This window comes from Ranitomeya imitator, chromosome 5 (genome assembly GCF_032444005.1).
Source record: "Ranitomeya imitator isolate aRanImi1 chromosome 5, aRanImi1.pri, whole genome shotgun sequence".
Lineage (NCBI taxonomy): Eukaryota > Metazoa > Chordata > Amphibia > Anura > Dendrobatidae > Ranitomeya > Ranitomeya imitator.
Window position 1 is genome coordinate 603,620,798 of NC_091286.1, and position 26,606 is coordinate 603,647,403.

Genomic DNA, 26,606 nt, shown 5'->3' on the forward strand with positions numbered 1-26,606 from the left:
ACCCAATCATCCTGGTCAGCGGAAACAAAACATCTCAGATATGTTTCCAAGGTCTGATTGGTTCGTTCGGTCTGGCCATTAGTCTGAGGATGGAAGGCCGAGGAAAAAGATAGGTCAATGCCCATCCTACCACAAAAGGCTCGCCAGAACCTCGAGACAAACTGGGAACCTCTGTCAGAAACAATATTCTCAGGAATGCCATGCAAACGAACCACATGCTGGAAGAACAAAGGCACCAAATCAGAGGAGGAAGGCAATTTAACCAAGGGCACCAGATGGACCATTTTAGAAAAGCGATCACAGACCACCCAAATGACCGACATCTTTTGAGAAACGGGAAGGTCAGAAATGAAATCCATCGAAATATGTGTCCAAGGCCTCTTCGGGACCGGCAAGGGCAAAAGCAACCCACTGGCACGTGAACATCAGGGCTTAGCCCTAGCACAAATCCCACAGGATTGCACAAAAGCACGCACATCCCATGACAGAGATGGCCACCAGAAGGATCTAGCAACTAACTCTCTGGTACCAAAGATTCCTGGATGACCAGCCAGCACCGAACAATGAAGTTCAGAGATAACTTTACTAGTCCACCTATCAGGGACGAACAGTTTCTCGGCCGGACAACGATCAGGTTTATTAGCCTGAAATTTCTGCAACACTCTCCGCAAATCAGGGGAGATGGCAGACACAATGACTCCTTCCTTGAGGATACTCGCCGGCTCAGATAACCCCGGAGAGTCGGGCACAAAACTCCTAGACAGAGCATCCGCCTTCACATTTTTAGAGCCCGGAAGGTACGAAATCACAAAATCAAAACGAGCAAAAAATAACGACCAACGGGCCTGTCTAGGATTCAAGCGCTTGGCAGACTCGAGATAAGTAAGGTTCTTATGATCAGTCAATACCACCACGCGATGCTTAGCTCCCTCAAGCCAATGACGCCACTCCTCGAATGCCCACTTCATGGCCAGCAACTCTCGGTTGCCCACATCATAATTACGCTCAGCAGCAGAAAATTTCCTGGAAAAGAAAGCACATGGTTTCAACACTGAGCAACCAGAACCTCTCTGTGACAAAACCGCCCCTGCACCAATCTCAGAAGCATCAACCTCGACCTGGAACGGAAGAGAAACATCTGGTTGACACAACACAGGGGCACAGCAAAAACGACGCTTCAACTCCTGAAAAGCTTCCACGGCAGCAGAAGACCAATTAACCAAATCAGCACCCTTCTTGGTCAAATCGGTCAATGGTCTGGCAATGCTAGAAAAATTACAGATGAAGCGACGATAAAAATTAGCAAAGCCCAGGAATTTCTGCAGACTTTTTAGAGATGTCGGCTGAGTCCAATCCTGGATGGCCTGGACCTTAACCGGATCCATCTCGATAGTAGAAGGGGAAAAGATGAACCCCAAAAATGAAACTTTCTGCACACCGAAGAGACACTTTGATCCCTTCACGAACAAGGAATTAGCACGCAGTACCTGGAAAACCATTCTGACTTGCTTCACATGAGACTCCCAATCATCTGAGAAGATCAAAATGTCATCCAAGTAAACAATCAAGAATTTATCCAGATACTCACGGAAAATGTCATGCATAAAAGACTGAAAAACAGATGGAGCATTGGCAAGTCCGAACGGCATCACTAGATACTCAAAATGACCCTCGGGCGTATTAAATGCCGTTTTCCATTCATCTCCCTGCCTGATTCTCACCAGATTATACGCACCACGAAGATCAATCTTAGTAAACCAACTAGCCCCCTTAATCCGAGCAAACAAGTCAGATATCAATGGCAAGGGATACTGAAACTTAACAGTGATCTTATTAAGAAGGCGGTAATCAATACACGGTCTTAGCGAACCATCCTTTTTGGCTACAAAAAAGAACCCTGCTCCCAATGGTGATGACGATGGGCGAATATGTCCCTTCTCCAGGGATTCTTTCACATAACTGCGCATAGCGGTGTGTTCAGGTACGGACAAATTAAATAAACGACCCTTAGGGAATTTACTACCAGGAATCAAATTGATAGCACAATCACAATTCCTATGCGGAGGTAGGGCATCAGACTTGGGCTCTTCAAATACATCCTGAAAGTCCGACAAGAACTCTGGGATGTCAGAAGGAATGGATGACGAAATAGACAAAAATGGAACATCACCATGTACTCCCTGACAACCCCAGCTGGTTACCGACATAGAGTTCCAATCCAATACTGGATTATGGGTTTGTAGCCATGGCAACCCCAACACGACCACATCATGCAAATTATGCAGTACCAGAAAGCGAATAACTTCCTGATGTGCAGGAGCCATGCACATGGTCAGCTGGGCCCAGTACTGAGGCTTATTCTTGGCCAAAGGTGTAGCATCAATACCTCTCAACGGAATAGGACACCGCAAAGGCTCCAAGAAAAATCCACAACGTTTAGCATAATCCAAATCCATCAGATTCAGGGCAGCGCCTGAATCCACAAACGCCATGACAGAATACGATGACAAAGAGCATATCAAGGTAATGGACAGAAGGAATTTGGACTGTACAGTACCAATAACGGCAGAGCTATCGAACCGCCTAGTGCGCTTAGGACAATTAGAAATAGCATGAGTGGAATCACCACAGTAGAAACACAGCCTGTTCAGACGTCTGTGTTCTTGCCGTTCAACTTTAGTCATAGTCCTGTCGCACTGCATAGGCTCAGGTTTACTCTCAGACAATACCGCCAGATGGTGCACAGATTTACGCTCGCGCAAGCGACGACCGATCTGAATGGCCAAGGACACAGACTCATTCAAACCAGCAGGCATAGGAAATCCCACCATGACATCCTTAAGAGCTTCAGAGAGACCCTTTCTGAACAAAGCAGCTAGTGCAGATTCATTCCACAGAGTGAGCACTGACCACTTCCTAAATTTCTGACAATATACTTCTACATCATCCTGACCCTGGCATAAAGCCAGCAAATTTTTCTCAGCCTGATCCACTGAATTAGGCTCATCGTAAAGCAATCCAAGCACCTGGAAAAACGCATCAACATTACTCAATGCAGGGTCTCCTGGCGCAAGAGAAAACGCCCAGTCCTGTGGGTCGCCACGCAAAAAAGAAATAATAATCAAAACCTGTTGAATAGGATTACCAGAAGAATGAGGTTTCAAGGCCAAAAATAGCTTACAATTATTTTTGAAGCTCAGGAACTTAGTTCTGTCACCAAAAAACAAATCAGGAATAGGAATTCTTGGTTCTAGCATAGATTTCTGATCAATAGTATCTTGAATCTTTTGTACATTTACAATGAGATTATCCATTGAGGAGCACAGAGCCTGAATATCCATGTCCACAGCTGTGTCCTGAAGCACTCTAATGTCTAGGGAAAAAAAAAACTGAAGACAGAGCTGAGGAAAAAAAATGATGTCAGGATTTCTTTTTTCCCTCTAATGAGAATCATTGGTTTGGCTCCTTGTACTGTTATAAAAGGCAATTCAGTTCCACAATGGACATAGCGGTCAGAGCACATACAGTGATCTGACAATAACCCAAAATCATAGGACGAGCTCTGAGACGTGGAATCTCTGTAGACTGCAATACCTGATCTATCCTCACACAACTAAAAGCAGCAGTGGATCGCGCCTATCACTACCTATGCAACTCGGCACTGCCTGAGGAGCTGACTATCCTGAAGATAGAAATACAAGCCTGACTTGCCTCAGAGAAATACCCCAAAGGAATAGGCAGCCCCCCACATATAATGACTGTTAGCAAGATGAAAAGACAAAACGTAGGAATGAAATAGATTCAGCAAAGTGAGGCCCGGTATTCTAGACAGAGCGAGGATAGCAAAGAGAACTATGCAGTCTACAAAAAACCCTAAAGCAAAAACCACGCAAAAGGGGACAAAAAGACCCACCGTGCCGAACTAACGGCACGGCGGTGCACCCTTTGCGTCTCAGAGCTTCCAGCAAAAAAGAATAGCACAGCTGGACAGAAAAAACAGAAACAAAAACAAAGTAGCACTTATCTAGCAGAGCAGCAGGCCGCAGGGAAGATGCAGAGCTCAGATCCAACACTGGAACATTGACAAGGAGCAAGGAAGACAGACTCAGGTGGAGTTAAATAGCAAGGCAGCCAACGAGCTCACCAAAACACCTGAGGAAGGAAGCCCAGAGGCTGCAATACCACTTGTGACCACAGGAGTGAATTCAGCCACAGAATTCACAACAGAATTTAATAGTTCTATCTATCGTATTTAAATACTCATGGAAGTACGTAAGCTCTATTTCTGTCCCTGTCCATAGGAGGAAGACGTCGTCTATGTATCTCCACCACACCAGCACATGCTGGAAGTGGTGGGACACATAGACGAGATCCTCCTCCAGGACACTCATTACCAGGTTTGCATAAGCGGGGGCCATACTGGCCCCCATTGCTGTACCGCGTTGTTGCGAGTAAAACGTATCCCCAAAAAGAAAGTAGCTCCGCCCCAAAATAATTTCCAATAATTTCAATATAAATTGTTTCCCTTCCATAGACACTTCAATTGTATTTAGCTTCTTTTCTACTGCTTTTAATCCAGTTTGGTGTTCAATTGATGTATAGAGAGAGATGACATCAAATGACGCCAAAATTGTCTCTCCCTCTAATTTAGTGTCTTCCAATTTTTTTAAAAAATCTGTTGTGTCTTGGCTATATGATTTGCTTTTTCTGGCAATTGGGTTGAGGATCTTGTCTAAAAATATACCCATCCTACTGAACACTGAGTCCACCCCCGACACTATAGGTCGTCCAGGGGGGTCCTTTAGTGTCTTGTGGATTTTAGGGGTCGTATATATTACAGGTGTTCTCGGGAATTCTATATATAGATAATCCATAAGCTCTTGATCTATTACGTTATTTTTTTACTGCATCTTCTAGACATTTTTTAATTTCAGCCATAATGGTAAATTTCGGGTCACCTTCCAATTTATGATACACCGTACCATCTCTAAGTTGGCCCTCAATCTCTGCAATATATTTGTGCTTGTCCATGATGACGACAGCACCCCCCTTATCCGCGGGTTTAATGATGATGTCGTCATCATGGACAAGCTCCTTCAATGCCTTGGATTCCTCCACCGTAATGTTCGGATGTTTAAAATTTTTAATAGCCCCATTCCTCAATTCCTCTATCTCCCCTCTTACCACCTTTTCAAACGCACTGATAACTGCAGAATTTACTTGCGGTACAAACTCACTACTTTTTCTCAGTCCCATAGATTTAGAATTAAACTCAGTATTTTCTACAGTATACATTATGTTTTTGTCATGAAACCACTCTTTTAATTTTATGGATCTAAAAAATCTCTCCAAGTCCATTTGCACATTGAACCAGTTAGTATGTGAGCAGGGAGAAAATGATAATCCTTTACTGAGGATAGAGGTCTGTGCTGGAGTAAGTACCTTGTCCGAGATGTTAACTACGAGGTCTGATCTCGTTTCTTGTTGGCTACCTGCCTCTGTGGCTGAAGTCTGTTTTTCTCCGGTTTTTTTCTGTTCCCGGTGGTGCCGCTTGCCTCCTCTCCTCTTGTGTTCGATTGTCCTTTTATTGTTTTTTCCTGGTCTATAAGAAAAATCAACGTTAGCAACATGTCCCACATATTTATCATTACATCGGTTTCTTCCATGTCCACCTTTCTTCTTCCACATGGGTTTATTGCCCTCTCTCTGCCATGAATAGATATGTCCCGCTTCATAGTCCTCCAGATCTCTATTCCATTTCTTTCTCTTTACCTCCTCCAATTCATTACGTAATTTTACACTTTCTTTGTCAACCTTTTCTTTAAAAATATTCCAATCTTCTATCGTTATTAATGCCTTAATTTTTTGTTCAATTCCTTCAGTATTTACTTGCATTTTCTTACTTTCTTCTTGTAGATACTCTATGTTCAGCAAAATAGTGTCCATAGCATATTTATTAGACAACATGACAAAGCGTGCACAATACATAGTGTCACCTTGAAATAGGTTTGGGCGTATATTTGACCTCAAACCTCTAGGGATCTTCCCTTCTTTATAGTATTGACCCAAGGTTACCATATGCAGCTGTAAATTGATCATACGTTTGATATCACTTTCATACTTGCGCTTAAGTTCTGGTATGGATGGTGTTTTAAGAAAAATTGCTTCTCCATCAAGTCCACCAAGGATACGCTCCTCATCCTCAGGTGTATATTTGAACACTCCATGTTCCATGGCTCCTTCCTCCATAGAACAACAAAAATGGCTTCAGAATAAATAATTGTAGTTTGTAAAGCAAAACTATGTTATAATTGTGCACGCTACTCGGACAAAAATAGATAGGAAAAAACGAGAGCAGCACAATCCTCATCGGTGGGTGCCAAGCCTCCTGGATAGGACCATCCACTAGTCCAACCACGTAATATATCAAGCAAAAAAAAGAAGGCAGCACTCCAACATCAGATAAAGGTGAAAAAAGGCTGTGAAGTTTATTTCAGACCCACATCTCGCGACGTTTCGGCTCGCACTGAGCCTTTCTCAAGCAATGGGTGGTAACAAGTTGTGTCCTTATATACAAACCATCCTCAATCATTTACATAATACATAGCCAAATATGTGTTTACAAATATTTATACTGCATATACATTATATTTCCACAGTGCTCCAAGTGTTACCCTATATAAAGTGCATAGTGCTAAAGTGCTTTTTATATACACTGTATATATAATGATTATATTTAGGAGAACATATTCTCAGTAATGTTAACTTTAAGCCTAGATACTTTCTTTCGTGAAAGATCTGTGACTTTCTGGCAGCTTCTCAGGCAATGTTTCATCACACTCGAGCCTTGTAATAACAGACTATTCACAGAATATGACAGCACTCAGTCATGTGAAGTGGACAATTGCGGATGATTAGATCAGCCACTTTATAGCAGTGAAAATATAATATTTATGTAAACCTTGAGTGACTCATCGGAATTCACTGGAAGGCAATTCAGAATCACGATAAGCAAGCTCCACCCTTGGAACCACGTTGCGTTCAATAGTATATCAGGAAATTGTAGAGATATTCTTCATATAATGTTATTATTACAGGATTGCGTCTCTTAAAGGGAATATGTCAACAGTTTTTTTTTTTAACCTAATCTCAGAAAAGCATAATGTAGAAACAGAAACCCTGATTCCAGCGATGTGTCAATTACTGGGCTGCTTGCTGTACTTTTGATAAAATCATTGTTTTTCAGTAACATTATCAATAGAGGACTAGACACCCTGCAGCCAGGTAGTCAATATTCAAGAGCTGTGTATAACCCCACCCCCACCAATGATCGGCAGCTCTCTGTGTGCACTGTACATAAGCAGAAAGCTGTCAATCAGTGATGTGGGCGGGGTTATACAGAGCTCAATATTCAGAAAACTGCTAGATCTGCATCAGAGAAAACAGTGACTTTATCAAAATGACATCAATCAGTTCAGTAAGTTAAACATCACTGGAATCAGGGTCTCTACGCCTACATTATGCTGCTCTTAGATGAGGTATCAAACACCAGGTGAAAGATTCTCTTTAACTTGCAGAAATGTTCCAATTGCATCTGGAGCAGATCAGGAGACTTCCTATTTATGCATTTTGACTTATCTCAGCTTATTGAGATTTCATTTCACAAAAATTAAAATGGCTGTTTCCTTTGAAAAAAGTATTCAGCCTTTTGGAATACGAATGGGCATCTTGACAGATATATGGCATACAGTATATTGTCAGCCAGATCCTTTGTAAATTTAGCCACTTATATAATAATTTCTTTAAGGAATAGGTAACGACTTGCTGATTACTTTGGGTCTGACCGCTCGAGTATTCCCAGCAATCCAGTAGACATACCTCCCAACCATTCTGGATCCAGCGGGACAGTCCTGAATATCGGAAGGTCAAGGGAATATTCCAACTTCAACTGTATCTGTATAAATATGGATCGCCCCCACATAAGGGCAATGGGGTACTCGGTACCGGGTCCTTCAGTTCCCTCAGCGAGGATGTCGCGGTGGCCCAACCCGGACCGTGGCCCTATGAGGGGCGCCCAATAAAAGGCAGAGTTCGTAGATAACGGTAGTGTTCGTGACGCCACCTGTGGTATTCGGTCAGAGTGACCGACGCTGCTCAGGGGTCCGCTGGGGTGATGTTATGGCAGCTAGATGGTGTACCTTCCCACAGGTGAAGTAGGAAACTCAAGTCTTTTCTGAGGTAGTGCAAACAATCAACAAGTCAGTTATAAACTTTAAGACCATAGAAACTTTCGCTTCATCATCAGGAACAGTTTTTTCGCAAAGTCTTCTTTCTTGTAAAACCAGTAGCGAGCACCCTTAAGAAGGTGCAAACTATGTACAAAAACAGTTTGTGACCATGCTCAGTTCATGATTCCGCAGTTCTTTAAAAAACAATAGGAACTTGTGCAAAACTGGAACAAATAGGGATCCCGGGTAAACGAAGGGATCCCTTTAAGGATTAATCCTGGACGGGTTTGAAGCAGCAAAGAAAGAAAACTTTAAAAGAACTATATACAGTTTCATTTTTCCGAGGTTTACTCGAGTTCTGGTGGTAGCAATGATCGAGGTAGCCCAGCTGGATACTGGCGGCTACCAGGTGCTACGTAAGGGGCTCCCTCACTCCAGTGGCGGGTGTAGGTCACATGGTCTCCTCTACACAGGTATCGATAAGGGGGCCCGCTGCGGAACTGGGCTTCTACGTTACACCTGGCAACGAAGACTTCCGTCGACAGTCCCGGCTCCAGTATAAAGCCCCAACCCCTTTTCAGGTGAAAGGCTAGTACGGTCCCTTGTTTCGTCGGACTCTCATTGCCACGCATAGTCTTAGATTTCGGTATGGTACGTTGGGCAGTCGATTCTGTTTGTTCTCGGCCCTTCCAATGTGAAATCAGGCATTGTTTGTATTGCTCCCAGGTGAGCACTACGATATAGGAGCCCTCCTGTCTGGACCTGCCCAGTCGGATCTTTGGAGCGTCCGATTTAAAAATCACCCCCTTGGGGCTCACGTCGAGCGGTTCACCCATAGACGTCAGGAGCAGGGGAAGTATCCCTTCCATTGTGTCGAGAGGTGCTACGATGAGCTCGGCGGTGGGCGGCTGGTCACAGTCGGGACGGGGAGTGGTCACCGGAGCAGGATCGGTCGTTGGGGCAGGGTCGTTTTTGGTACTGTGTCTGATGTGGTTCCAGCGATGTCGATCTGCTCCGCTGACGAGGACACTGGAGTCTGCTGCTGCTCGGACCACGGTTCTTCCTGTGCGATCTTCCTGCACAGCTCCGACTTCCATTTCTTCACTGTTGTCGACTCCGCACCCAGGAGTGGAAGGATCAATGCCTCCACCGGCAGGTCCAGGGAGTCCGGATCCTCCAGCAACGGCAAGCCCTGTTTCGCCTCGGGTGGGCTGGGGTGGCTCTGGGTCACTTCGTCATCGTTCAGGTACCCGCTGGTCGCCATCTCTGCTCCTAGATCTGCGGCAGCACACATGCTGCTCCTCCATTTTCTGGGGGTGGAGCTCCTTGGCTGTTCGGCACGTCGTCGTCTCGTAGCAGTAGTCGGAGGGGGCGGTCGTCACTTTTGGCGCCACTTTTACGGTCTCCTCCCATGGCATGCCCTCCTTCTCCAGCGCTCCTCGTGGCGCGGTAATAGCGGCGGTTTTGGCAGGAATTTTTGGCGGTAAATGGCAATACAAAGTCCTTAAGCACAAACAGTTCAAACACAACTCTGGCACAGTTCTAAGGCACACATGACCCGATTCTTCAGGCTTAAGTCTATCCTGTTCGTGACGCCAAGATTTGGATTGCCCCCACATAAGGGCAATGGGGTACTCTGTACCGGGTCCTTCAGTTCCCTCAGCGAGGATGTCGTGTTGGCCCGACCCGGACCGTGGCCCTATGAGGGGCGCCCAATAAAAGGCAGAGTTCGTAGATAATGGTAGTGTTCGTGACGCCACCTGTGGTATTCGGTCAGAGTGACTGACGCTGCTCAGGAATCCGCTAGGGTGATGTTGTGGCAGCTAGATGGTGTACCTTCCCACAGGTGAAGTATTTCCTCAGGGCTTCCCAGAAGTGTAGATGATGATGGTGGATGGTGCAAGGCGCGGTGAATAACGAGGACACAATGGGTGCAGTCTCTTTACCTTTACTGAAGGCTTCAGCATCCACAGTCCAGAGTGCCGGATGACAGGGTAGCAGGGTCCGGATGGTCTGATGGCAATTCCAGAGTCCCCTTATCCAGGTGGAAATCAGTAGCCTTCCCCTTGCGCACAGTAACGTAGTAAGTCTCTACTTGCATTAGCTACCATAAGGTCCTCACTGCTGTTACTTCTCTCTCTCTGTCCCCCAGATGGATAGGACAAACCCGCATGACGGTGGTGGCCTGAGGCTATTTTATAGGGACCCTAGTGACGCCCCTCCTCCACAATTGCCACCATGTCTGCTTAGGTGTTTAGGTCGGACAGCCAACTTGGAATCGACTGCCCTGCCGGTCTCTGAAGTAAAGAGTAGAGTCTATTACTCCCACCGGATCTGCGCTTCAGATGGAGGCAGCCTGCTTCTAGCTGGTCTCCCACTGATGTTTCACTCCTGTTGCTATGACTTCTTTTCACTCACTACAGCACAATTCCTTTCGTGTCCTTTCTTAGGAGGTTGCCGCATGGGCTGCAGGCGCAGCTCCGTGTCCTTCTTTTCTTCCTCCTCAGACTACAGTCTGGATCTGACCAGGGATCACCCCAGCCAGCTCGACCTGGAAAGCTTTCCTCGTCCTCCGACTGACTATCTTCCTAACCAACCCACCAGTTTTACCCTATGTGAGCAGTGGCCTAGTGAAAAGAACCCTTAGCTCCCTATGGTGGACTGGCATGTGAAGTGTGTGTGTGGCTGTAATACCTGGCAGGGTGAACTCCTTTGGTGCCATCAGATGTAACATCACTCGCCCTGGTGGAAGAACGACATTATTGCAACGACCAGGACTCGGGCGCTGCACTTACAATGGAATACAACGGTCGAGTAGAGAGTCATCAGATCTGGGTGAAAACTGAAGGACATGTTCATGTGACTAGTAGCAAAGAGCAGCTCATCCATTGAGAAGCAAGACACAAAAGCAAGTGGGATGCTTATGTAAGTGACACTATGGGGTCATCATACTGTGTGGGTGGTGGGGTTGTGTAGGACATAATACTGTATGGAGGGACTGGTGTTGAATTATATTGTGTGGGGTGCTATAAGTATTATAGTATGTGGGTGGGGGGGATGTTGGGATATCATACCAAGTGCAAAGAGCTATGGGGGCATATTATTGTGTGAGGACTATGGGAGCATAACATTGTGCTTGGTGAGCTGTGGGGGCATCATAGTGTCTGCGTGAATTGAAAAGTATGTGGAGCCATCAAACTGTGTGGTGGGTGGTGGGATCGTCATACTGTGGCAAGGGCAGTGGAGAATCATACTATTTAGGAGACTATGGGGCAGCATACTGCGTGGGTCTATCATGCTTCGATTTTGCGTGGGACTTTGCGTGAATCATAATATGGAAACAGGAACACAGTGAACAAGTCTGTAAGAACACGTTTACACACCACCAAGAAACTTGAAGACACAAAAGAGCATAGTAGAACCAAAAACACTCAGTTTCAAAAAAATCACAGTAATCCGCAAGTGCTAGTAAAAAGATGTAAAAAACAGGGTATTTGGTTGATACGTTTTTTGCAAAAAATGTATACTAAGCTGCTCCACCAAACGTCAAGGTATACCCATATCAGAGCAGTCCTAACTGATGTATGCAATCCCTATCTGATGTATTTAAAAACCTGATCATCTGTATATTAACTGTGTGAACAGGGTTCAGAGAGGAAAAGTCCATGTGGACATGCTGAGTTTAACAGCTTTTGTGCAGATAGCCCAAGAGTAGTGGTGGGTAACTCCCTAGTCTTGTAGTCACAAGAGAACAATTATGGAAACAGGAACACATGGGCTACTTGCACAGTGAACAAGTCTGTAAGAACACGTTCACACACCACCAAGAAACTTGAAGACACAAAAGAGCATAGTAGAGCCAAAAACACTCAGTTTCCAAAAATCACAGTAATCCGCAAGTGCTAGTAAAATGATGTAAAAAACAGGGTATTTGGTTGATACGTTTTTTGCAAAAAATGTATACTAAGCTGCTCCACCAAACGTCAAGGTATACCTATATCAGAGCAGTCCTAACTGATGTATGCAATCCCTATGATTACTGTGAAATTGTTCCAGAAAATGAAATATTCTTCTCAGTAAATTATTGCAATTACACATGTTTTGTTATACACATGTTTATTTCCTTCACACAAAACTCCCAAAATGGTCTGGACAAAATTATTGGCACCTTTCAAAATTGTTGGTAAACAACTTTGTTTCAAGCATGTGATGCTCATTCAAACTCACCTGTGGCAAGTAAAAGGTGTGAGCAAGATGAAAATCACACCTGAAATCAGATAAAAAGGGGAGAAGTTGAATCAGTCTTTTCATTGTGTGTCTGTGTACCACACTAAGCATGGAAAACAGAAAGAAGAGAACTGGCATGTGTTGAGAATGTCTAACGGCCACAAATCTTGCAGCCGCAGGGAGCTGAACATAATATATGAGCACTTCCATATGCTCGGATAACACCTGAGCATGCTCAGATAAGACATTATCCGAGCACCTTCGCTCATCACTAATCCTCCTCTAAGTCCACTGAACATTACACGAGAGGGGTTTTGTTTTCAAAAGAATGTATTATAGAGGAAGTTCATTAAGATTGGTATTTTGAACACTAGTTTTGATCCAAAGTATGCTGGCGCAAGATGTGCAAAATTCATGAAGAGGCATGAGCATTAGTGATGAGTGAGTGTGCTCGTTACTCGAGTTTTCTGAGCATGCTCGGGTGTTCTCCTAGTATCTGGGGCATGCTCGTAGATTATGTTTGCATCCCTGCAGTTGCATGATTTGCAGCTGTTAGGCAACCTGAGCACATGCAGGGAATGCCTATTTGTTAGGGAATCCCCACATGTATTCAGGCTGTCTAGCAGCCGCAAATCATGACTAAAACATAATCTACGAGCACGCCCAAAATAATTGGAGAACACCCGAGCATGCTTGGGAATCTCGAGTAACGAGCACACTCACTCATCACTAATGAGCATCTTCCAGCGTCAGTAAAATACTCCAGTAATGTATTACAGTGCATTTCTGCAGTGCCTATACTAAATTATAGTGACTGAAACACTGAAAAATACTAAATAATAAATGAAAAAAAGAAAAACATTTTGTCCTTGTTGTATCAGGCAGGACACTATCATTTCTAATCTTGAATACACAGCTGTGGCATTTTACTACAAAGTCTCCAAAACAAATATATGAAGATCTACTGTGCCAGTGGCGGTGAACATGTAACGCTGGATTTACAGTAGCTACAGAAAGGATTTTTTAAAACTAAAATTGTATTTAAAATCACAGAAATACATTTCATACCACTTCAAAGTGACCAATTCAAGATATGTATTTATCTCTTATGTCTTTTAACTCTAGTTCGACAAATCAGATGCCAGCATAAAAATCGTGGTTTCTGGCACTGGCAGCACATTGCTTTATATAAACGGGGTGTGCTGCTCTACCGGGACAGAATAATTGTATTAATGATCATTCTCCCCCAACACATATATTTTGGCTGGTATATTAGCTGGACATTTATAAAGTCAATTGGGGCTCTTTAGTGAATCTCAATACACTGTGTTCCAAATTATTATGCAAATTGGATTTAGGTGTCATAAAGATTTAATTGTTTTGTTTTTCAAATAAACTCGTGGATGGTATTGCGTCTCAGGGATCAATGGATCACTGAAATCAATCTTAAACACTTGTTATAATTCGTTTTCCAGGTGATTCTAATTAAAGGAAAACTACTTAAAAATGGTGTTCCACATTATTAAGCAGGCCACAGGTTTCAAGCAATATGGGAAATAAAAAAGATCTCTTTGCTGCTGAAAAGCTAAATAGTGCAATGTCTTGGACAAGGTATGAAAACATTAGATATTTCACGAAAACTTAAGCGTGGTCATCATACTGTGAAGAGATTGGTGACTAAAACAGAGCACATACAGAGTTCAGATAAAGGCATAATGAGGAAGGTTTCTGCCAGACAAATTCATTGGATTAAGAAAGCAGCTGCTAAAATACCATTACAAAGCAGCAACCAGTTATTTGAAGCTGCTGGTGCCTCTGGAGTCCCTCGAACCTCAAGGTGTAGGATCCTTCAAAGGCTTGCTGTGGTGCATAAACCTACTATTCGGCCACCCTTAAACAGTGTTTACAAGCAGAAACGGTTGCAGTGGGCCCAGACATACATGAAGATTTTCAAATAGTCTTGTTTAATGATGAGTGTCGAGCATCCCTGGATGGTCCAGATGGATGGAGTAGTGAATGGTTGGTGGATGGCCACCATGTCCCAACAAGGCTGCGATGTCAGCAAGGAGGTGGAGGAGTCATGTTTTGAGCCGAATCATGGGGAAACAGCTGGTAGGACGCTTTAAGGTTCCTGAAGGTGTGAAAATGACCTCTGCAAAGTATATAGAGTTTCTGACTGATAACTTTCTTCCATGGTATAAAAAGCAGAAATGTGCCTTCAGGAGCAAAATCATCTTCATGCACGATAATGCATCATCTCATGCTGCAAAGAATACCTCTGAGTCATTGGCTGCTATGGGCATCAAAGGAGATAAGCTCATGGTGTGGCCACTATCTTCCCCTGACCTCAATCCTATAGAGAACATTTGGAGTATCATCCAGCACAAGATCTATGAGGGTGGGAAGCAGTTCACATCAAAACAGTGGTTCTGGGAGGCTATTCTGACTTCATGCAAAGAAATACAAGCAGAAACTCTCCAAAAACTCAAGAATGAAAGAATTGTGAAGGTGATATCAAAGAAGGGGTCCTATGTTACATGTAACTTGGCCTGTTAGGATGTTTTGGAGTTAAATAGCTTTTTTGTTCAGTGAATGTGACCTCCTAATGCTGCAAATTCAACAAATGAGCATTTTCAGTTCTTTAAAACATATCAAATGTATAGAAATTCTACTGTGCCTAATAATGTGGAGCAGTGCATTTTAAGTTTTTATTCATTTTGGAGATTATACTGTTATCATTGGGAGGTTTCTTCAATAAAATTCGATGTATAATCTAATGGGTGATGACTTTTATTAGACTGTCTGTCATTTGCACTGACCATTTAGGAAAACCCGAGAAAAATGTAATTTGCATAATAATTTGGAACATGGTGTAGGCCTTTAAAGGGAATCTGTCATCTCATTTTTCGCATATAACCTGTGGCAACCGCCATTTGGGGCTTATCTACAGCATTCTGTAATGCTGTAGATAAGCCACTGATGTAACCTTAAAGATAAGAAAATCAAGTTATATTATACTCACCCAGTTACGGTCCGGGTCCAATGGGCATCGCAGGTTCGGGTCCGGCACCTCCTATGTTCATGTGATGACATCCTCTTCCTTGCTACTGTCATGGCTCCTGCGCAGGTGTACTTCTCTGCCCTGTTGAGGGCAGATCGAAGTACTGCAGTGCACAGGCGCCGGAAAAGGTCCGAGAGGCCCAGCGTCTGCGCACTGCAGTACTTTACGCTTACCTCAACAGGGCAAGAGGATGTCATCACATGAAGATAGGAGGCGCCAGATCCAGACCTGCGATGCCCATCAGACCCGAACCACCCCGGACCGCCCCTAGATGAGTATAATATAACTTGTTTTTCTTATCTTTCAGGTTACATCAGGGGCCTATCTACAGCATTACAGAATCCTGTAGATAAGCCCCTATTGGCAGTGGCAGCAGTTCATGTGCGAAAAATGAGGTGACAGATTCCCTTTAAAGGGATATTCCCATCTCCAAGATCCCATCCCAATATGTAGTAGGTGTAATTACATTGGCAAATACATCCACATAGAAATATAGTATAGTTTTTCTGATTCTCTATCTTTCCTCATATGCAGGCAGACCTTAGATATCCATGGTTACGACAAGTAGCAACTAGCTAACTAACTGTCACTATATCAGTGGTCGTAACCATAGTAAATCAGAAAAACTATACGACATTTCTAAGGCTTGGTTCACATTGCGCTATGGCTCTACGTTTAACGGACTATGTTACACCGTGTTATGCCACGTAGTCCGTTAACGCCGCCATAGACTGCAATGTCGGACGCATCTCTAGCGCAAGCCCACACTGGGCGTGCACTAGCGATGTGCTGTCATTTGAGTGACGGATAGGGTTGAGCGACCTTGACCTTTTTAGAGTCGAGCCGTGTTTCGCGAAACCCGACTATCTTAGAAGTCGAGTCGAGTGGAATCGGCCGATTATCGCGAAAAGTCGGGTATCGCCCGAAACACGAAACCCAATGCAAGTCAATGGGGGAGCATAGTCGGCAGTGAGTGGAGGCCAGGAAAACACCTACACTGCCCATTTTAATGGCAAAAACATCCATTCTTGTTAAAGAAGCTTGTCAATCGTAATTTACCTTATAATAATTGGAAGGCATTTGAAATTGGGGGTCATTTGGCTAAAGTTGTGGGGGGTAGGGCTGGTTCAAGTAATTAGTGGGCCCAGTAAATCTGGACCACGTCCCGGCAGTGGAGCAGGGAGAGGTAAGTATTTCAACTTTGCAAGTGCTGTGATCCTGAGCAAGCAGGGGGGGCCCACTAGTTGGCATTGGCACAGGCACAGGGCCCCTCAAAGTACAGCGGTGTGTTTGAACGACGGGGGCGCCTCCCATCGGCAGCAACACTTTTGCGTACTATGAGAGGCCCTGTGCCAGTGACGTCACCAACTAGTATTCCTCCCCCCACCTGATGAAGGAACCTGCACTTTCATCTGCACCTTCCTCTTTGTCCCCGTGTAAGGTGGTATGGTATGCGGGAAGAGGAACCTGACTTTCAGCAGGGTCACAATCTTGCTGTGTAGCGTGCACGGGGAATTTTGCGTTATGGGTCAATGTACCAGCAGACTCATCTATCACTGGCTGGGCAATGGGCAGGATGAGGAGGAAACACAGATATAGGCCCAAAGAATAAAGTTGGCTAAATGCAGTTCAAAATTGGTAACACAGGACTAACCAGGGGGCATTGCAGTGGAGGACAACTGGAATGAGAGGCTGACACAGAGAGTAGGCCCAAATCAGTAAGTAGTCGAAATGCAGTTCAAAATTGGCAACCGTAGTAAACAGGCGGCACAGCTTTGTTCAGTGGAGGAGAACAGCAAGGAGTGGCAGACACCGATAGTAGGCCCCAACCCAACTAGTAGGCCAAATGCAGTCTAACATTGACAACTACTTAACGAGAGCCTGAAAATGGAATTTCAGGACAGGAAACCAGGAGAACAGCAAGGAGTGGCAGACACCGATAGTAGGCCCCAAACCAACTAGTACGCCAAATGCAGTTGTTCCGTTTAACCACAATTTAATGAGAGCCTGAAGATAGAAGTTCAGGAAAGGCAACCTGGAGAACACCTTGGAGTGTAACACACCATCTCTCTACACCCCATACCCAATTTGTAGGCCTAATGCAGCGTAGTTTCCAACAACTACTAAACGAGAGCCGGAAGATCGAAGCTCAGGAAAGGCAACCTGGAGAACACCTTGGAGTGGAACACACCATCTCTCTACACCCCATACCCAATTTGTAGGCCTAATGCAGTGTAGTTTCCAAGAACTACTAAACGAGAGCCGGAAGATCGAAGCTCAGGAAAGGCAACCTGGAGAACACCTTGGAGTGGAACACACCATCTCTCTACACCCCATACCCAATTTGTAGGCCTAATGCAGTGTAGTTTCCAAGAACTACTAAACGAGAGCCGGAAGATCGAACCTCAGGAAAGGCAACCTGTAGAACACCTTGGAGTGGAACACACCATCTCTCTACACCCCATACCCAATTTGTAGGCCTAATGCAGTGTAGTTTCCAAGAACTACTAAACGAGAGCCGGAAGATCGGAGCTCAGGAAAGGTAACCTGGAGAACACCTTGGAGTGGAACACACCATCTCTCTACACCCCATACCCAATTTGTAGGCCTAATGCAGTGTAGTTTCCAAGAACTACTAAACGAGAGCCGGAAGATTGAAGCTCAGGAAAGGCAACCTGGAGAACACCTTGGAGTGGAACACACCATCTCTCTACACCCCATACCCAATTTGTAGGCCTAATGCAGTGTAGTTTCCAACAACTAGTAAACGAGAGCATGAAGATCGAAGCATTGGCGAGGAAACCTGGGGAACACCTTGGAGTGGAACACACCATCTCTCTACACCCCATACCCAATTTGTAGGCCTAATGCAGTGTAGTTTCCAACAACTACTAAACGAGAGCCGGAAGATCGAAGCTCAGGAAAGGCAACCTGGAGAACACCTTGGAGTGGAACACACCATCTCTCTACACCCCATACCCAATTTGTAGGCCTAATGCAGTGTAGTTTCCAAGAACTACTAAACGAGAGCCGGAAGACCGAAGCAATGTGGACGAAACCTGGGGAACACCTTGGAGTGGAACACACCATCTCTCTACACCCCATACCCAATTTGTAGGCCCAATGCAGTGTAGTTTTCTACAACTACTAAACGAGAGTCGGAAGACCGAAGCAATGTGGACGAAACCTGGGGAACACCTTGGAGTGGAACACACCATCTCTCTACACCCCATACCCAATTTGTAGGCCTAATGCAGCGTAGTTTCCAACAACTACTAAACGAGAGCCGGAAGATCGAAGCTCAGGAAAGGCAACCTGGAGAACACCTTGGAGTGGAACACACCATCTCTCTACACCCCATACCCAATTTGTAGGTCTAATGCAGCGTAGTTTCCAACAACTACTAAACGAGAGCATGAAGATCGAAGCATTGGTGAGGAAACCTGGGGAACACCTTGGAGTGGAACACACCATCTCTCTACACCCCATACCCAATTTGTAGGCCTAATGCAGCGTAGTTTCCAACAACTACTAAACTAGAGCCGGAAGATCGAAGCTCAGGAAAGGCAACCTGGAGAACACCTTGGAGTGGAACACACCATCTCTCTATACCCCATACCCAATTTGTAGGCCTAATGCAGTGTAGTTTTCTACAACTACTAAACGAGAGTCGGAAGACCGAAGCAATGTGGACGAAACCTGGGGAACACCTTGGAGTGGAACACACCATCTCTCTACACCCCATACCCAATTTGTAGGCCTAATGCAGCGTAGTTTCCAACAACTACTAAACGAGAGCCGGAAGATCGAAGCTCAGGAAAGGCAACCTGGAGAACACCTTGGAGTGGAACACACCATCTCTCTACACCCCATACCCAATTTGTAGGCCTAATGCAGTGTAGTTTCCAACAACTACTAAACGAGAGCATTAAGATCGAAGCAATGGCGAGGAAACCTGGGGCACACCTTGGGTAGGCAGACACCGTTAGTAGGCCCTACCAAAGTTGTACCCCCAATGCAGTTTTAAAATTCCTAGAGGCTGAAAACAAGACTATTGACGCTCAGCTTTTTTCAAAGGAACACAACTGAATTGAGTGGCGCAGACAGACACAGGTAGTAGGACTTAACCCAAAAATGTGGCTCACTGCAGCTTAAAAAAGTTACAGGGGTACACAAGCAGCAGTGCTCTGGGCAGTGGAGGACAATTTCAATAGTGGACCGCAGACAGACTTTGTACGCCTACTATTAAAAAAAGGATGCTCTATGCAATTAAAAATATGTTCCAGGGGTCCACGGGCAGCAGTGGTGTGGTCAGTGGACGAGTATTGGAAGGAGGGACCGCAGACAGGCGTAGTAGGCCTAACATAACAAAATTAGGCTGTAGACACTGTAAAATTGGTTCCAGGGGTACACGGGCAGCAGTGGTGTGGTCAGTGGAGGCCTAGTGGAAGGAGTGACCGCAGACAGGCATCGAAGGCCTAAAATAAAAAAATTGGGCTGGCTGTAGGCAATTTTAAATTGGTTCCAGGGGTACACGGGCAGCAGTGGTGTGGTCAGTGGAGGCCTAGTGGAAGGAGTGACCGCAGACAGGCATCGAAGGCCTAAAATAATAACACATGGCTGTAGGCAATTTTAAATTGGTTCCACGGGTACACGGGCAGCAGTGGTGTGGTCAGTGGAGGCCTAGTGGAAGGAGTGACCGCAGACAGGCATCGAAGGCCTAAAATAACACATGGCTGTAGGCAATTTTAAATTGGTTCCAGGGGTACACGGGCAGCAGTGGCCTGGTCAGTGTAGTAGTAGTAGAAAGAACGGACCGCAGACAGGCATCGAAGGCCTAAAATAAAAAAATTGGGCTGGCTGTAGGCAATTTTAAATTGGTTCCAGGGGTACACGGGCAGCAGTGGTGTGGTCAGTGGAGGCATATTGTAAGGAGTGACCGCAGACAGGCATCGAAGGCCTAAAATAATAACACATGGCTGTAGGCAATTTTAAATTGGTTCCAGGGGTACACGGGCAGCAGTGGTGTGGTCAGTGGAGGCATAGTGGAAGGAGTGACCGCAGACAGGCTTCGAAGGCCTAACATAATAACACATTGCTGTTGGCAATTTTAAATTGGTTCCAGGGGAACACGGGCAGCAGTGGCCTGGTCAGTGTAGTAGTAGTAGAAAGAACGGACCGCAGACAGGCATCGAAGGCCTAAAATAAAAAAATTGGGCTGGCTGTAGGCAATTTTAAATTGGTTCCAGGGGTATACGGGCAGCAGTGGTGTGGTCAGTGGAGGCCTAGTGGAAGGAGTGACCGCAGACAGGCATCGAAGGCCTAAAATAATAACACATGGCTGTAGGCAATTTTAAATTGGTTCCAGGGGTACACGGGCAGCAGTGGCCTGGTCAGTGTAGTAGTAGTAGAAAGAACGGACCGCAGACAGGCATCGAAGGCCTATAATAAAAAAATTGGGCTGGCTGTAGGCAATTTTAAATTGGTTCCAGGGGTACACGGGCAGCAGTGGTGTGGTCAGTGGAGGCATATTGTAAGGAGTGACCGCAGACAGGCATCGAAGGCCTAAAATAATAACACATGGCTGTAGGCAATTTTAAATTGGTTCCAGGGGTACACGGGCAGCAGTGGTGTGGTCAGTGGAGGCATAGTGGAAGGAGTGACCGCAGACAGGCTTTGAAGGCCTAACATAACAAAAATGTCAATATAATGGTATTGTCAGTGGCAGGCATTGAAGGATGTCAGCGCATAGACTAAACATTGGTGGAGCTGTGAGATAATTTTGCAAGTGGTAGAGCACTGTTTGAGCTGGGGGGGGGAACTGTCTTGTGGCCGGCGGTACAGGCCCAGGGCCCCTTATATTACAACGGTGTGTCTGACGTTGGGTGCGCACCACCACCGCCAGAGACACTTTATTGTACTAGGAGGGACCCAGTGGCAGTGCCGTCGACCAAAAGCGGGCACACCCACCTCTTCAGACAAACAGCACTCTCACGGGTGCTGTCGCCAAGTGTCGATACCACGGCCCCGTGTGGGGAGTTTGGCCATTTAGTGAGGTGTAAACATGTCGTATGCTGGACAATCAGGTGCAGAAAATTACGAGATTGGAAAAGGCATTCAGAATAGTCCACAGGCAAGACCTTTTCATAGGAAAGCTAGGTGTCAGCCGGGCAAGGTGGGGCAAAAGATTTCGAAATCCAGTTGTGGTTCATTTTAATGAAGGTTAGATCATCTACATTTTGGGTAGCCAGACGAGTCCTTTTTTCTGTTAGTATTGAACCTGCAGCACTGAATACTTTTTCTGATAGGACACTAGCTGCCGGGCAAGCAAGCTCCTGCAATGCATATTCTGCCAATTCTGGCCAGGTGTCTAATTTTGATGCCCAGTAATCAAATGGGAATGACGGTTGAGGGAGAACATCGATAAGGGATGAAAAATAGTTTGTAACCATACTGGACAAATGTTGTCTCCTGTCACTTTGAATTGATGCTGCAGTACCTGTCCTGTCTGCGGTCATAGCAAAATCACTCCACAACCTGGTCAGAAAACCCCTCTGGCCAACGCCACTTCTGATTTCTGCCCCTCTAACTCCTCTGGTCTGCTGGCCCCTGCAGCTCGTGTGAGAACGATCACGGGCGCTGTGTGCAGGGAATGCCAGAAGCAAACGGTCAACAAGAGTTGATTGTTTGGTTGCTAATATTAGTTCCAAGTTCCCATGTGGCATTATATTTTGCAATTTGCCTTTATAGCGAGGATCAAGGAGGCAGGCCAACCAGTAATCGTCATCGTTCATCATTTTAGTTATGCGTGTGTCCCTTTTGAGGATACGTAAGGCATAATCCGCCATGTGGGCCAAAGTTCCAGTTCTCAAATCTGCGGTTGTGCTTGGTTGAGGGGCAGTTTCAGGCAAATCCACGTCACTTGTGTCCCTCCAAAAACCAGAACCCGGCCTTGCCGCGCCACCAATTTCCAGTGGCCCCGGAAAAGCTTCCTCATTAAAAATATAATCATCCCCATCATCCTCCTCGTCCTCCTCCTCCTCTTCGCCCGCTAACTCGTCCTGTACACTGCCCTGGCCAGACAATGGCTGACTGTCATCAAGGCTTTCCTCTTCCTCAGCTGCAGACGCCTGATCCTTTATGTGCGTCAAACTTTGCATCAGCAGACGCATTAGGGGGATGCTCATGCTTATTATGGCGTTGTCTGCACTAACCAGCCGTGTGCATTCCTCAAAACACTGAAGGACTTGACACATGTCTTGAATCTTCGACCACTGCACACCTGACAACTCCATGTCTGCCATCCTACTGCCTGCCCGTGTATGTGTATCCTCCCACAAAAACATAACAGCCCGCCTCTGTTCGCACAGTCTCTGAAGCATGTGCAGTGTTGAGTTCCACCTTGTTGCAACGTCTATGATTAGGCGATGCTGGGGAAGGTTCAAAGAACGCTGATAGGTCTGCATACGGCTGGAGTGTACGGGCGAACGGCGGATATGTGAGCAAAGTCCACGCACTTTGAGGAGCAGGTCGGATAACCCCGGATAACTTTTCAGGAAGCACTGCACCACCAGGTTTAAGGTGTGAGCCAGGCAAGGAATGTGTTTCAGTTGGGAAAGGGAGATGGCAGCCATGAAATTCCTTCCGTTATCACTCACTACCTTGCCTGCCTCAAGATCTACAGTGCCCAGCCACGACTGCGTTTCTTTCTGCAAGAACTCGGACAGAACTTCCGCGGTGTGTCTGTTGTCGCCCAAACACTTCATAGCCAATACAGCCTGCTGACTTTTGCCAGTAGCTGCCCCATAATGGGAGACCTGGTGTGCAACAGTGGCAGCTGCGGATGGAGTGGTTGTGCGACTGCGGTCTGTGGACGAGCTCTCGCTTCTGCAGGAGGACGAAGAGGAGGAGGAGGGGGTGCGAATGGCTACAGCCAACTGTTTCCTAGACCGTGGGCTAGGCAGAACTGTCCCAAACTTGCTGTCCCCTGTGGACCCTGCATCCACAACATTCACCCAGTGTGCCGTGATGGACACGTAACGTCCCTGGCCATGCCTACTGGTCCATGCATCTGTTGTCAGGTGCACCTTTGTGCTCACAGATTGCCTGAGTGCATGGACGATGCGCTCTTCAACATGCTGGTGGAGGGCTGGGATGGCTTTTCTGGAAAAAAAGTGTCGACTGGGTAGCTCGTAGCGTGGTACAGCGTAGTCCATCAGGGCTTTGAAAGCTTCGCTTTCAACTAACCGGTAGGGCATCATCTCTAACGAGATTAGTCTAGCTATGTGGGCGTTCAAACCCTGTGTACGCGGATGCGAGGCTAAGTACTTCCTTTTTCTAACCATAGTCTCATGTAGGGTGAGCTGGACTGGAGAGCTGGAGATCGTGGAACTAGCGGGGGTGCCGGTGGACATGGCAGACTGAGAGACGGTGGGAGATGGTATTGTTGCCGCCGGTGCCCTAGATGCAGTGTTTCCTACTACGAAACTGGTGATTCCCTGACCCTGACTGCTTTGGCCTGGCAAAGAAACCTGCACAGATACTGCAGGTGGTGCAGAAAATGGTGGCCCTACACTGCCGGAAGGGATGTTGTGTTGCGGACTAGCTTCATTGGCCGAGGGTGCTACAACCTTAAGGGACGTTTGGTAGTTAGTCCAGGCTTGCAAATGCATGGTGGTTAAATGTCTATGCATGCAACTTGTATTGAGACTTTTCAGATTCTGTCCTCTGCTTAAGGTAGTTGAACATTTTTGACAGATGACTTTGCGCTGATCAATTGGATGTTGTTTAAAAAAATGCCAGACTGCACTCTTTCTAGCATCGGATACCTTTTCAGGCATTGCAGACTGAGCTTTAACCGGATGGCCACGCTGTCCTCCAACAGGTTTTGGCTTTGCCACGCGTTTTGGGCAAGATACGGGCCCGGCAGATGGAACCTGTTGCGATGTTGATGCCTGCTGCGGCCCCTCCTCCTCCGCTTCAGAACTGCTGCCGCCTACACCCTGTTCCCCCAATGGCTGCCAATCGGGGTCAAGAACTGGGTCATCTATTACCTCTTCTTGTAGCTCGTGTGCAACTTCGTCTGTGTCACCGTGTCGGTCGGTGGTATAGCGTTCGTGATGGGGCAACATAGTCTCATCAGGTCTGATTCTTGATCATTACCCTGCGAGGGCAATGTTGTGGTCTGAGTCAAAGGACCAGCATAGTAGTCTGGCTGCGGCTGTGCATCAGTGCACTCCATGTCAGATTCAACTTGTAATGGGCATGGACTGTTAACTGCTTCACTTTGTAAGCCAGGGACGGTATGTGTAAAGAGCTCCATGGAGTAACCCGTTGTGTCGCCTGCTGCATTCTTCTCTGTTGTTGTTTTTGCTGAAGAGGACAAGGAAGCGACTTGTCCCTGACCATGAACATCCACTAACGACGCGCTGCTTTTACTTTTACCAGTTTCACGAGAGGAGGCAAAAGAGCTAGAGGCTGAGTCAGCAAGATAAGCCAAAACTTGCTCTTGCTGCTCCGGCTTTAAAAGCGGTTTTCCTACTCCCAGAAAAGGGAGCGTTCGAGGCCTTGTGTAGCCAGACGACGAACCTGGCTCCACAGCTCCAGACTTAGGTGCAATATTTTTTTTCCCACGACCAGCTGATGCTCCACCACTACCACTACCCTCATTACCAGCTGACAATGAACGCCCCCGGCCACGACCTCTTCCACCAGACTTCCTCATTGTTTTAAAAACGTAAACGAACTAACGGTATTTGTTGCTGTCACACAACTTACACGGTGAGCTATAACTTCAGTATGATTTAGCTACCCCTTTACAGGTGAGTGAGACCACAACGAAAATCAGGCACAATGTTACACACTCTGTTGTTGGTGGCAACAAATGAGAGAGATGCCACACATGCAGGACTGTCACTGAAGCACAAATGTAAATATTAATCTCCCACTGATTTGATTTTTTTTTTTTTTCAGGGAGACTTTAGGAAAAAAAAATAATAGAATAAAATGATTTTTTCAGGAAGAATTTAGAAACCAAATAAAATAAAATGATTTTTTCAGGGAGAATGTAGAAAACAAATAAAACAAAAAAAGGCTTTCTATGGCACACTGAGTGAGAGATGACGCACACAGGAGTCAGGAGTGGCACACAAGCCCAGAGGCCAATATTTATCTCCCACTGATTGATGTAGTGATTTTTTCAGGTAGATTTTGGAACCCAAATCAAGCTAAAAAAATAATAGGCTTTCTATGGCCCACAATTGGAGAGAGAGAGAGAGATGGCACACCCAGGAGTCAAGACTGGCACACAAGCAGAAAGGGCAATATTAATCTCCCACTGATTTGTTTTTTTTTTGTTTTTTTAAGGGAGACTTTAGGAAAAAAAAATAATAGAATAAAATGATTTTTTCAGGAAGAATTTAGAAACCAAATAAAATAAAATGATTTTTTCAGGGAGAATTTAGAAAACAAATAAAACAAAAAAAGGCTTTCTATGGCCCACTGAGTGAGAGATATTTGTGAGAGAGATGGCACGCTCAGGACTGGCACACAAGCCCAGAGGCCAATATTAATCTCCCACTTTTTTTTTTTTTTGTTCCAGGGAAAATTTATAAACCCAATAAAAAAAAATAAATAGGCTTTCTATGGCCCACTATCTGAGAGAGAGAGATGGCACGCTTAGGACTGGCACACAAGCCCAAAGGCCAATATTAATCTCCCACTTTTTTTTTTTTTTTTTTCAGGGAGAATTTATAAAACCAAAAAAAAATAAATAAATAGGCTTTCTATGGCCCACTATTTGTGAGAGAGATGGCACGCTCAGGACTGGCACACAAGCCCAGAGGCCAATATTAACCCCTTCATGACAGGGGGATTTTTCGTTTTTCCGTGTTCGTTTTTCGCTCCCCTCCTTCCCAGAGCCATAACTTTTTTATTTTTCCGTCAATTTGGCCATGTGAGGGCTTATTTTTTGCGGGACGAGTTGTACTTTTGAACGACATCATTGGTTTTAGCATGTCTTTTACTAGAAAACGGGAAAAAAATTCCAAGTGCGGTGAAATTGCAAAAAAAGTGCAATCCCACATTGGTTT